Source organism: Alosa sapidissima, chromosome 8 (assembly GCF_018492685.1).
Source record: "Alosa sapidissima isolate fAloSap1 chromosome 8, fAloSap1.pri, whole genome shotgun sequence".
NCBI classification, from domain to species: Eukaryota; Metazoa; Chordata; class Actinopteri; order Clupeiformes; family Clupeidae; genus Alosa; species Alosa sapidissima.
This window is the reverse complement of record NC_055964.1, coordinates 9,190,328-9,204,830: the sequence shown is the minus strand read 5'-3', so window position 1 is coordinate 9,204,830 and position 14,503 is coordinate 9,190,328. Positions and strand designations below refer to the sequence as shown.

Sequence of the window (14,503 nt, the reverse complement as noted above, 5' to 3'; positions counted from 1 at the left end):
CTAATGGTACAATTATTTGTTAGTAGCCTAATGGCAAATGCTGCAGGTGTAGAAAATAAAACAGATATTTACTTTGATGTCAGGTCTAGATTACAGCATGAAACTTGTTGTGCATATTAATACATTAAATTGCTTTCCCTCTTCTCCCTCCCAGCACTTCACAGCTTTGTTCGCCCAGCTAAGTCATGCACAAGAGGCTGCGATTTTACAGAGAGCATTTTGAACATTATTTAATTGTTGGCACTGGCACTTATAAACACTAAATGGGTAAATTGCAATAAATGGGCTTAGTTTTGGAGCCAAATGTTGGGAGTTAGAATAAATACCTCTGTGCCAATTGCTTGATCATTTTACAGCCATGTCATTTTCGTTATGCATTATTTGTTTTGGTTGTTTAAAAATGCAAAAAAATAAATATCCGATTAATCGATCGATAAAGTGCTAGATTAATCAATTACAAAAAGAATCGATAGCTGCAGCCCTACCATCATCCCCTCCAACCTGATCACCAAACTCAGAGAACTGGGCATCAATACCTCCGTCTGTAACTGGATTCTGGACCTCCTAACCAACAGACCTCAGTCTGTTAGGTTAGATAGCCACACCTCCTCAACCATCAACCTGAACACCGGCGTTCCACAGGGATGTGTGCCGAGTCCTCTCCTCTATTCCCTCTTCACCTACGACTGCACACCTGTACATGGCTCTAACACCATTGTCAAGTTTGCAGATGACACTACGGTGATTGGGCTCATCAGCAACAACGATGAGACGGCCTACAGGGAGGAGGTCCAGCACCTAACATCGTGGTGCACTGATAACAACCTGGCTATCAACACCAAGAAGACCAAAGAGCTCATTGTGGACTTTAAGAAGTCTAAAGCTAGCACCCACACACCCATTCTCATCAACAGGACTGAGGTGGAGCGTGTCACCAGCTTCAAGTTTTTGGGTGTCCACATCTCTGAGGACCTCTCTTGGACCCTCAACACCTCTACCCTGATCAAAAAGGCTCACCAGCGTCTCTTCTTTCTGAGGTCCATCTGTCTCCTCAGATCCTGGTGAACGTCTACCGCTGCAACATCGAGAGCATCCTCACCAACTGTGTCACAGTTTGGTATGGCAACTGCTCTACCCACGACCGGAAAGCACTGCAAAGGGTGGTGAAAACTGCCCAAAGCATCACCGGTTCCTCACTCCCCTCCATCAAGGCCATCCAGGGCAAGCGATGCTTGCGTAAGGCGCGCATCATCAAAGACTGTTCTCACCCCAACCACAGACTGTTCACCCCACTCCCCTCCGGGAGGCGTTACAGGTCTCTCCGCATCCGAACCAGCAGGTTCAGAGGAAGCTTCTTTCCTGCGGCTGTCACCCTACTGAACTCTAGCTCTGCATCCCGGTGACATCCAACAAACTTAGCCCCCATCACCCCCTGCCCCGCCCCCCGCCTGATGCCTCCTTGCCTGTGCCTGTTGAGGTGTCCACGACCATGGCAACCTTGACAGGGACAACAAGGAGGACATCCCCTAGCCCCCCCCCCCACAACTGCACTACCCTATCCCACCCATAGTGTCTGTTTATTTACAAATGTACATACTGTAATTACACTTATACTGTACATAGCCATATTCTACTGCTTTTCATCCTGCACATACACTACTATTAATACTATTGTAATGTTACTGTTTCTGCACTACAATGGTACTGTTACCACACTGCACATAGTTGTACATACTGTACATATCTGTTTATATGGTTCATACTAAATATCCATATTTATTCAGTTTTTCTGTAATATATTCTGTTAATACACTGCATATATCTATATTGTTCTTACTACTACTATAATGGTACTGCCACTACATTGCTGTTACATGTTGTTCATACATCGTTCATATTACATAGCCATATTTATTCTGCTCTTATAAGGTAACTGCTAATACACTGCACATATTTATATTTAATTTATGCTACTCTAAACCACCTTCTGCAAAACAACTGTATACTACTGTCTACACTGCACTATATTTCTTGTCCTGTCTATGCACCACCTGCCTATACTGTGTATATCACATTGCACTTTTCTGCTTTTTTGCACTTCTGCTTAGACACAAACTGCATTTCGTTGTCTCTGTACTTGTTCTCTGCACAATGACAATAAAGTTAAATATAATCTAATTTAATCTAAACAATTATCTGCCTCTGCTTTGCCTCTTTACGGATCATGCTATGAATAGCAGCAGCAATGTCTGCAAAAGTGGAGACATTGTTATTGACTTTCTGGATCAGAGACATTCCATCAATGATTGTTGCTGTATTATATTCATCTGGAAGATTATCTGATAGTGATGCAAGTTTCTGCAAGTGCTGCTTTAGTGGTTTTCCTTGGGGTCCCCTCAGGTGTCGCCAATGACCATGGTTAAGGTCCAAGAGGGTGACAAAAGACTTCTCTCATGTCCAGTCTTTAACATGATGGTCTTGCCATGTGCTTGTTGTTACGACCCGGTGGGTCTTTGTGTGGTGGCTCCGCCCCTATTGTGCTACTGCCAGTGTTGGGGAGTAACGGAATACATGTACCGGCGTTACGTTTTCAGAATACAAATTATGAGTAGCCTAACTGTATTCCGTTACAGTTACCATTTCAATAGTTGATATTTAGAATACAGTTACATTGTTGAAATCAATGGATTACATGACGATACTTCTCTGTTTCATAAGTTTATTCACTCTCTAAATAAATAAAGGCAATTCCATTTCCCAGAAGCTCCTGAAAGCAATCTATGATGAAATTGTTTCCATGTTCTTCATGAGCCACAGGCTCTTCAGTCTTGCACTAGCCTCATATTGCACCCATCAAAACGCAGCCAGCGCGCATTATGGACGCGTCATCGGAGACCCTGAAATGACTGTTTGCACAGCAAATTAGGAGTAAAGTATATAGCGGAGGTAACTCGTGTTCCTCACTGATCGTGGTTCCTGATGTCTGTTCAAAGGATATTTTCCCAAGTATTAATAGCTCAGGCTACTTCAGCCAATCGGTTACACAGTTTGCTAATCAATAAACAAAGCCTAGTTCACATGTTGATTTAGACCTACAATAAAACCCATCTCTAAAATAGGCACTGCATTCTAATTTTTTTATTCTAACTTAAAATAGCTTTATGGCTTATTTTCTTTTCTAATTAGATCTACATTTACGTTTTAAAATGAGTTATGATGCAGCCTCTGAAGAATTATTCTTGCAAGTAGCATATTTTAACATGCGTTTTTCGATTGTCATTATGCGATCACGTTAATTTTGAGAGCACTGATATACAGTAGTCTATGTTTACTTTTGGAGGTTATTTGCGTTCCACCTGTTATATGTGCCCCTCACTTGTACTGGGTTGATGCCACCTAAAATCTAACAGAAACACCTTAATTATAATTTCTGGCTACGCCCTTAAAGTAGCCTATTTTTTTGTTTGTTTTAATTAGCCTAGTCGCCTGCTGTAGTTTTAGTGGTCACCTTGCTAAAGTTGTATCAGGTAGCAGTTGACTTTACATTCTCCTATGTGGGCCTAACACTTCAGCCATTTCGAACAGAAGAACACACCAGAATTAGGCCTGTTTAGTAAGCAGGATTTGATGGCCGCATTCCTACACTTATAAAATGCAATTCAATGCGTAAGTAATCCAAGTATTCAGAATACGTTACTCAGATTGAGTAACGTAATGGAATACGTTACAAATTACATTTTTGGGCATGTATTCTGTATTCTGTAACGGAATACGTTTTGCAAGTAACCTTCCCAACACTGGCTACTGCTATCTTGTCTGTCTCCTACAGGCTGCTGAGTACAGAGGTGACGCCTCCTAAAGTTAATTGTCGTGGCCATAAGAGGGCCGGCTCTGGCATGATGTCACTCTCACTCATTTCTCTGGCCTGCTCCGACGAGAGAGCTCGTTGGGAGCTGCCCTGACTCGCTGCCCTTCTGGGGATCTCGCCTCCTTCTGCGTCTCCGTCGCATTATGTTTAGTTTATTCATCTACCCCTAGACACACATTGCACAACACTTTACTTTTGTAACTAAACTGACATTCTCTACTTTTATGTTAAGGACCCGTGTTGAGACCCAAGCTCTTACAGTTTTTTGCCAATGTTTTATGAATACGTTAGCCTGGCTAACGTCAGACCTCATCTCATTGAGATGGGGTCTGGGAACTAGACATTCATTTTCTCGTATTTGAAACGTGGTTTACGAATGTCCAAAGCCGTTTATTGGGCGCTACGAATGTCTATCAAATGCGTCTTTACGTAGCTCATAACGGCTTCGGTGTGTCATCATCGTCTTGCTGCCCTCCCTCCGTTCTGTGATTGTTCCCCTAACTGAGGCGAAAATTTGCTCCATGGAATCCAGGCTGCCTAGCAGCGTGAATAAAATCGCGCTCGTAAGGCAGCATGGGAAAACCCAGGCTATGAATATGTACTGTAGCCTACCACTTTGTTGAATAGAAGACAATAAATTGTAATGCCTAGATGTGCTGCCTTTTCGTAGCTCCTTTTAAAAACATGTTCATATGCTAGCATCATGTGTAAACTGGATATGGGGTAAGGTTTAAGTCACACCAAACGCAAGATAGGCTAGGCCTACGATAAATTATTTGAGGGATAAAGTTTGTCAATACACTGGGTGAAAAGGTTCTGAATCAGGGGATATACTGACCGGATTTTTTTATGACATGCAGCATATCAGGAGCATCTTTGATCATATCCTGAGTTTTTAAGAATCAGTGAAAATATTGATTTATTTTGACTCCTGATTTGCCAATGAGATATCAGGGGTATGTATACCCAAATCACAAGTCACACACACCATTGGATATCTTTGGGTAGGTCTCCACCCGCTATCATATTAGATATCAGCCTAGGCCCAAGATCTGCCTTATTAACAGTCACGCATGCCCTACGCCCAAAACGAACCATAAAACATCACTGATAGGCTGTTTGCCGTTTGATTTCTATCTAATTTCGGGACATTAAAAAATAGACTATTTAAAGACTACTTTGTTCAGGCCAGGGCTAGCCTACTTATCTAATTATTTTGGTTATGGTTCAATTTCAATGATATCTTTGAGATTTTATAGTTGCTGTAGTCTGTAGGTCTAATATACTTTTTATGTATAATATGCATGAGATCTGTTGGAGGAATAAAGTTCACATTTTAAATTATGTGCTTTCCCGTCGTCCCCAATGCTGTCTGCCAACTTCGGCTAAGCTGGAGTTGTCACATAACAACAATACAAAGTTAAATTTAACAGTAAACAATTTAAAAAGTTGGTAGCCTAGGCCTACATTAAGAAGAATAGCAATAATAAACAACAATTCAATCAATAGCCTAATGAAAATAAATAAATACTATAATATATGCTACAAACCATAACACATAAGAAAGGCTTATTAAACTTGTTAAAATTGAGCATCTATAATTTCATACTATTTTAACATTACAAGCTATGGCTTCCTTGTGGGCCAACGTGACAATGGATCAATCATGTTGTAAACGTGGGTCTGATAAAACCAATGTTGATTTAATTAAGAAACTAGGCTTCAAACCAATAATGAGTAGCCGTTTGAATTTTGCCATGCATGTGAACATATGTTGTCTGTGAATTTTTAATATACATTTTCGTGTAAAGAATGCTACAATTGAGCGGGTAGAAGTTTGATGCGGTTAAACTTTGTGTGAGAGCACTTTGTGGACTACAACTTTCCGCTAGACGACAGATCACTAGTTTCCCATAACAACCATCAGTTGGTCGAGATGTAGAGGGTTATTAAGATAACTTAATAACGACTTTGAACACAGTGAACCATACAACTTTACAATCACACTGTATGTGAAGCTAGACATGTTTCAAATATTTTTGTTACCATGTGTGTTTATTCCTGCCGTTACAAAAACTAGCATCTCAGCTAATGTTAGCGATTAGCTCACGTCACAAGCGACATGTAGTCTTTCTCGTTATGTCTTTTCCACAACTGATAGCCGAAGAATCATATAATATACTGTCAAACTCGTAACATGAAAAATTATATTAAAAATTCACAGACGACATATGTTCACATTCATGGCACAAATCAAACGGGACCAGAAAATAATTATTTTCTCACATTCACTTGCATTGACGATTTTTCAATCTAGAGGTCCACTGGGGGTTTAGCGGATGGGCGGGACTTACCAGCTCTATACCCATCCCCCACCCCTGACTGACTTTTCAACCAACTCCTGCCACTGGTGGTGACTTCAACCGTCATTTTTCTGTCATGCATCTGACTGCAAGCTGTAGAAACTCTGCCATCATCATATCCAAGGTAAGAACTACAGTACTTTTGTATGCCAATTGAAAACAGGAAAATACTGTTTTTATATTGTAGCTCTAGCATTAATGTTAACCAAAACCGTTTGTTAACCGTCATGTTAGAATTAGCTAACGTTTGCTAGCTAGCGAGCTAACATCGCTAACGTTTGCTGTAAATGTTAACTTTTCAACTAACTAACTTAACCATTGTGTGGAATATCTGGAATGGTAGTAATATCATATCCAACAATAAGTCTGTCTGAGATTTCGTTATGGATGTAAAGTTTTAGTTTGAATTAAATGGCCAAGGCTATCAGGCACGCGTACGTTAGCTAACCTAGCTATAACTTAGCCTACATTATAGTGGCTGCTAATGACCATGCAGGCTAACGTGAACAGGGGGTTGACCTACCTCAATATGATGCCGACAAGTCAAGGGATCTTTAGTTTGTGAAGGGTAACGTATAGTGTTATATTAAGCCATCCTTACACCAGAAGACTTGACCAGATTTGGGTAAGATTATTGAAAGATTGTAGTCTTTTGAGTAAAGCTTGAATGGGGGGCATTAGTTAAAAAACTCCAATCTTTCCCAAATCTTGTCAAAGTATTCTGATGTAGCATTAGGCAAAATGTTCTTCATTTCATAGCCCTTATTTGGTTGTACCTGACTTGTACCAAGGCATGTGTTTATTTAAGATGCATGTGAGGGCAGAAGTGCTTCAGTGATGGTCTTTTCATGTTATGTGTATTTTGCAATTTATTAATCTTAATTTCCCTCTGTTCCCTGTTTGCAGGCAGTGAGTTGTGAGGACCACTTCCCTGAGAACACTGAGTGCATTCTGGAATATTCCAAATGTGTGCCACTTCCATACAAAAGAAGTTCCAATCCCGCAAGAGAGTTCACTCACCAGGTAGCGAGAGACAGACAGACACACACACACACGTAGAATAGCAAATAACATTATAATATGTGACCAGGCATGGCAAAACCAGGCACATGTCTCCCCAGAGACATTTTGAGTTATTCACATATTCTGCAAACAGTGAGGCATAAAGACAGTGGTAAAAGTGGCTAGTGGACAGACAGTACCAAACATGGAGGGGGTGAAGAGGCAGACAGACTAAGCAGAGAAGTCTCTCTCTCCTCTTCCCTTAAGTGAGGCATTGAACAGTTCAATGGCCCTGGGGAAAAATGACTTTCTCAGTCTGTCAGTTGTGCAAGGCAGTGAGCGAAGTCTCCAGCTGATCAGGCTCTTCTGCTTAACAATAGTGCTGTGGAGTGGGTGACACTCATTGTCCAAGATGTTGATCAGTTTGTTCAGGGTCCTTTTGTCAGATAGTGAAGTGATGCACTCCAGTTCAGCTCCAACTACAGAGCCAGCTTTCCTTACCAGCCTGTCAATTCGCCCTGCATCCTTCTTCCTTGTGCTTCCTCCCCAACATACTACTGCATAGAAGAGGACGCTGGCAACAACAGACTGGTAGAACATCCTGAGGAGCTTACTGCACACATTGAAGGCCCGCAGCCTCCTCAGGAAGTACAGCCTGCTCTGCCCTTTCTTGTAGAGTGCATCAGTGTTGGCTGACCAGTCCAGTTTATTGTCCAGGTGGAGACCCAGATACTTGTAGGTGCTAACCACCTCCACATTGACCCCATCAATGGGGACTGGTAGCAGCGCGAACTAAACAAACATGAGATCACGTTTGCAAACCCTGTTAATTTGAATGCACACACGATAAGGCACCCTGCCATCAGTCAAAACAAGACATTCTCGCATTATTCAAATTAATTGCCCACCGAAACTATCTGTAATGGGTTTTGGCTAGTAGCCTATGGTGCCAATAGATAACGACAGTAGGCCCACGTTAGCTAGTAGCGATGGATAAAGTTTCTAACACACAAACTTTATCCCCGTCAAATGTAACTGTGGAAATAGCATCTGATATCTTACGATCTAGTTCCTCTGCTGCCAGACTGAGAGATTCTTCCTCGTTGTAATTATCTTCGGCTAAGGTCAGCTCTAGATTAGGGATGTTCTCCAATGTAATGAAGTCGCCTTCATCATCAGATTCAGGTCATCTGCAATCCGCTGTGCTTTGTCCATCTCCATTCCAATTGTAAACAAACAGCATGTTGGTTCAGTAAGTAGCCATGAGGTTACTTCTAGCATACAGCTGATTGGCGACAAAACAAAAGAGCACTAATAGTCACGCCCAATTCAAACGCTGGTTTACTTCCTGAAACTTAACCATTTTCAAAGACAAAATATACACTTTTAAAGCAACCAATGCTGTTATCTGAAACATGGAATTGCTTCTTTAGGACTTCAACTTGCACATTCTGCAAAAAAAAAACGAAAATAACTAATTTTGAAAAAAAAAACCTTCAAAGTTGTTTTTCGCGACTTGCGTCTCTGCGACTTGAGCCTGGTTTTGCCATGCCTGGTCACATTTGTGTGCAATCTGTGCATGTGTTTGTGTCTGTTACTGTGTTTAGATTATCCTTTTTTATGTGTCTGTTTGTTGTTATGACTGTAGTGGGCTCCATCAACAGACCAGGGCAAAGTCAGTCTGTCCTGCTACAGTGTACTACTACATGCTACTTGACTATGTCTGGAAGCCATGGCTGCTGCCCTCAACATGCTGTAAGTGTTTGTGTGTTTTGAATGAGGGCTATGGGGTATGTCACTGTGCACACTCTGGGCTGTATTTTGGGTCACCAGTGCATGGCGTAATACTCGTTATTCACCCGCGCAAAGTTGAATTCGGTATTTTGCACGTTTATTTTTTAAGCATTACGCCCAGGGGTGTGGCAATTAACAACCTAGGGAGGGGCCTAGCGCGTTGTCTACAAATCGCTATCATACACCACCTAAACCTGGTCAGAAGTCAATGGCGAGTTGTTCATATGCTATTTTAAGAGCGCATGTCACCAGTCATATTGGAAGGTGCACGCACCATCCTTCTATCATTCATGAATGCACACCAGCACACGTCCATGCAAAGCATTACAAATTGCACGATTACAATGGGAAACATAATTAGAACAAAGATATTACGAAATACTGTACATCTCATAATGAGTAGTTCTTTCAGTAGTAATTCACCATCATTTGCAAATTGGTAATGACGGTTAAAAGTGATTAGGGGAGAGGCGAGAGACACGTATGGAGCACAGCTGAAGACGCACTGTCACGAGATATAAGCAACTCCTCTGCAGGATAAATGTTGTTTTATTCAGTCATTTGAGCAATATTAGGGTAAGTGTTGCTTTTTCCAGCCTATGTTTTCGGTGGTAACCCATTGTCAGTCAATAGTGAAAGTAACTGCATATAACTGTCTTGTCGTTGACTGACTCCTTGGTGAAGTTAGTTTCACTTTGCCAATGAGTTCAAATAGACGAGTGCAAATGTGTGAAAGCTATGCTAGGTTTAAGCATAAGTCTAGGTTTAAGAATGACTATTCTAAACGGTCTCGCAAGCAGCCTCCTTCAAATGCACCGTTGAATACCAAAATACCGATGCATTTATTTGACATATCGCGCGTTGCGCCGTTAAAGGGAATGACAGATGTCATTCTCATTGGTTTAAAATGATGTTACGCCCCAAACACACCCATATGATTAAAAAACCTAGGAACACCTTGTTGCGCCATGCGCTCCACGTTTGATAACGAAACCCCTCCCAATGTGAACTGGACATCCTACTAAATTTGAATAGACTTTTGACGAGTGACGATGCACTTTAGAATGTCATGATAGGGCCCTCTAATTTGTTTGACAAATGTGCAATGTAATGCATTAATACAGAAACTAATCATCATTATTGTAGCTTTTTATAATAGTCTTAAATTTTGAAGTTTAGCCATGTTTACCATTATGTTGGTGGTAATGTAAATAGTGTGTTGAATATATGCCAAACTGAGCATAATCATAGTTTTGTTAAATCTTATTTTCTATTGACAGAAACTGAAACCCTCACAAATAAAATCACAAATCAAGAATTAACATTGATGGTGATGGCGGCAAGGGTGCCTTCATAAGGTAATTATAATTTTTGTTTGTACACCTGATTGACTTACCAACTTATTTTTTAATGCTTTGATTTTTATCTTAATCAACAATAACATAATGTATAGCAATTGCTGTTTTATTTTTTTAGGTGCCATCCAGCAAGTCCCAGCCTGGAGCCAGAGGCTGGCACTGCACGTCAGATGGGGGATGATCTATGTTAGGCATCAGAAAGGTGGTTTAAGCAAGACGGCAAGAGCTTCTGCAGACACTCAGAAGGGCTGAAAAAGGTGACATATTTCCGAAAGATGCCCCAATCATCAGTTGCTGCCTGCCTTCTAAAACCTACTATTTAGTGATCTAAATCCATTATGTAACTCGTTAATGCTGCGGCTGAACGACAGTCTGAAAGGCACACTTGGCATCATTGGATTTCACACGTGTAAAAGAAAAGCTAACTTTTATGCACAAGCTACGTTTTGCACAAGCTACGTTTGATACTTTTTCTCTATGTCTAAATGTTCACTCCTTGCATGTCTAACTTGCATTTTACAATGCAGGGACTGTAACTACAGTTATACTAGTTATAAATACAGTAATCATTACTTTATTTAGGCAGAATAAGTTTGTTGTGGTTTCCAAGCTCATTAATGTTAACGTTAGCGGTCTTCCACTGATATTCATGGCATTAGCAATTGACAATTCTTTTCTCTCAAAAATATTGTTACCTTATTCTGACTACCATTAGGCGCCATGACTTAATACAGGGCATCTGAACACACAAAAGAATTTTTGATCATTTTCATGACAATTTGAAATTTTTTTGAAATTTGAATTTTTTTTTATTTTAACACCCATGTGTATTCCCGGTCTCAAATATGACCGGCCATTAGAAATGAATGGGTGAGAAAATGGTCAGTGTATAAAATTGAATCCAGACACATACTTATTGATTAGATGGACTGTATGTGTGCTTCTGTACATTAAAACACCCTCACTCCCCCTCTTTGCTTCTATGCCAGCCCCCACTGGAACCTTTCCCCAATAGAATCTTCCCCTTTCTGACTTGCATTAGCTCAGGTCAATGAGGCCTACAGGCCATAAATAGCTAATGGAACAGGTTATATCTATAGAACACACGTTCATACAAAGGTCTATCACAATATTAGATGATAATATATGTGCTACTATGGATTTATAACAACTTTGGGTGCTGAGATATCATGCAAAACATGAGTACCTTGTCTCACCCCCCACAGCACAGACAATCTCTACTCTTTAAAAACAGCCCCTACAAGATTCTTAGCAATTCTGACCTTTTGACGATCGAAACTATCTCAGGAACAGAGATATGCCCCAAACAGCCCCTACAAGATTCTTGGCAATTCTGACCTTTTGACGATCGAAACTATCTCAGCAACAGAGACATGAAACTGCCCCAACTGGTCCTTGACAATTCAAGAACTTCAGTGCATTCTCCTCCAAGCACTTTGGGATGCCTGGAGCCATAGTGCTCATGTCCCCAAATATGTTGCTGGATGTATTGTAAGCCATTCTAATCTGTTACACACGCCAAAGCTGTTTTGTTATTCAAAATAGGGTATTGGTCTTCACAACTGAACGTAAATGCCCCCCCCCCCCCCCCCTTAACAAATACATCTATCCCTCATGTTATGTTGGTGTCTTTCTGCTCCTCTCGTGTCTAATGAGAATGCTGCGGAATGCTGCGGGAACTTGAATTTGCGAGTAAACACTTGTTAACCTCACCTCAGCAAGTCTTTCATTTAACCCACCGAAGGCAAGAGAAAAGTAGCCTAACAATATGATGTTTTACCTTGAGTTTATAGTCAGAGAGAGTGTATGTGGCCCGTACTTATTAGCTAAGATTTTCTTTTTTTCCTTGGTCATATCGCTGCTGCAGGCCATAACAGAAAGTGAGAGAGATAAAGCCCGCCCTCAGAAACAACTGATAGGTAGGTCTCCAAAAATAGCACAAAGAGAGGTCAATCACTTGTCTATAAATCTCGCATGAAATCGACTAGTCTCACTCCAGACTATGGAAAGTTGACCCCCTCCCCCCCCCCCCCCCCCCCCGAAAAAAAAAAGCCTTCGGATCTACACGATTCACGTGAATGACATATTTTGATTCAAAAATGGCGATTTTCGGCAAAAGGTGACTAGTTTGCAGGTATGTAATTAAAAAAATGAGGAAAAATCCAGCCTTTAAGGACAACAATTTTCTTTGTGAACGGATAATGTATCGTAAATAAATAAGTGTTCCTTAAAGGTTGGATTTTTCCTATTTTTTTTTTTTATTAAGGCAAGATCAGATGATTTTTAAATGTATGTGTATGCTAAGGTTATGTAAACCTATGAGCACAACTGTAATACATATCTCCATTACTTCTAACTATTGCACCTGACTTCTAGGCTGCTATTGTGGGTTTGCTTTTATTTGTCACACAAGCTGAGTTAATTATATTCATGGACAGGGTCAATTGTAACATATGCTTTCTTTCTCTTTTTACAGACACCTGACTTTTACTGCCAAAGGGACCATCAGAGCACCTCTCCCTACCCTGCCGGACATCTATACCAGAACAGTACGGACAAGGGCCCAAAATGTTTTAAAGGACATTTCACGCCCAGACTATGGACTGTTTAAACCACTGAGGTCAAGCAGAAGTCTCTGTTCTCACTCGAGGCAGGTCATTGAGAGGGGGCGAGTGTCACTGCGTAAGCCCCCTACTGCAGACGAGAAAGCCATGTTGATTTGAATATTGATTGATAAATACAATAAAGGCCAATGTAACACATTTTATTGCCTGTCGTATATGAATTTTCATGGTAAAGTAAAATAAGTCATTGGGATTTAGCAGGTGTAATTCAAAGTAAATAATGTAATTAAGTGTATGTAAAATTAATATGAAATATAGCTGCAAGCAGCAATGAGGGGGCCAAGCAGAAAGCAGTTGAGCAAGAGTTGGGATTGGACTGGACTTGACTGTGTTGTGTTAGATTGGATTGGAGTTGATTGGATTGGATTGGACTGGACTGGATTCAAAGGTCACCGAATGTATTGTGTGTCCTTAAGATGTACTCCTAAGACCACATACCAAGTTTGGTTTAAATCGGTGAAAGTGTTGATAATTATAGCACCCCTAGTGGTCAAAGGTCACCAAAATAATTGTGCAGTCTTAATATGGGCAAGTTCAGTTTCAATCAGTGAAAGTGTTAATAAATATAGCGCCCCTAGTGGTCAAAGCACACCAAATTAAGTCCACATACTAAGTTTGGTTGCGATAGGTGAAAGTGCTAGTCATACTGCCCCTAGTGGTCAAATGTCACCAAATGTATTGTGGGTCCTTAGGATGTGTTCACGAATCAACGTACCAAGTTTGGTGTCAATACGAGAAAGTCTTCCTAATTATAGCGCCCCTAATGGTGAAAGTACACCAAATGCATTGTGCGTCCTCAGGATCGGGTCCCTAGTCCATGTACCAAGTTTGGTTTTGATACGTAAAGGCGTTACTGAGATATGAGCTAATTTCCTGTATCTCTAGCGCCCCCGTAGTGGTCGAAGATCACCAAATGTATTGTGTGTCCTCACGATTGGGTCCCAAGACCATATATCAAGTTTGGTTTCCATATATGAAAGCATTGCTGAGATATGAGCCTACTTCCTGTGATTATAGCGCCCCCCCTAGTGGTCAAAAGACTCCAAATGTATTGTGCATCCTCAGGATGGGGTCTCAAGTCCATGTACCAAGTTTGGTTTAGACTTTAGGATTATAGCGCCACATAGTGGTCAAAATTTACCAAATTTCTTGAGCCTCCTCCTAATTGGGTCCTGAGCCCATGTAACAAGTTTGGTTTTGATACGTGAAAGCATTGCTGAGATATCCCTTCACTTCCTGTTTGGTGGCTTCGCCGCCAATTTTGATTGGCTGTTACAGGCGAACGGTTTTAGGTTTGAAGACAAAAAGGGATAACTTTTTTGAGGCTTGGACCGAAGATTATGTGTGTCAAGTTTGGTGTTAATCGGACAAACTTTGTGACCTGTGAAAACTTTTAGGTGTTTTTGATTAAATCCAATATGGCGGTTGGATCAATTACGTTGACGTCACAAATTCACATCTGTCGGACTTAGG

General features: G+C 40.9%; 1 protein-coding gene and 1 long non-coding RNA gene across 2 annotated transcripts in view; one reads left to right on the top strand and one right to left on the bottom strand.

The window, feature by feature from the left end:
• LOC121714864 (NXPE family member 3-like) overlaps positions 1 to 14,503 on the bottom strand; it is a 91,186-nt gene that overhangs the window by 57,384 nt on the left and 19,299 nt on the right. The gene's annotated exons all lie outside the window — the stretch shown is intronic.
• On the top strand, positions 6,261 to 13,168 carry LOC121714888. Its single transcript, XR_006033476.1, has 6 exons — positions 6,261 to 6,355; positions 7,138 to 7,254; positions 8,882 to 8,988; positions 10,308 to 10,385; positions 10,504 to 10,642; positions 12,883 to 13,168. It is a non-coding gene; the product is annotated as an uncharacterized LOC121714888 (long non-coding RNA).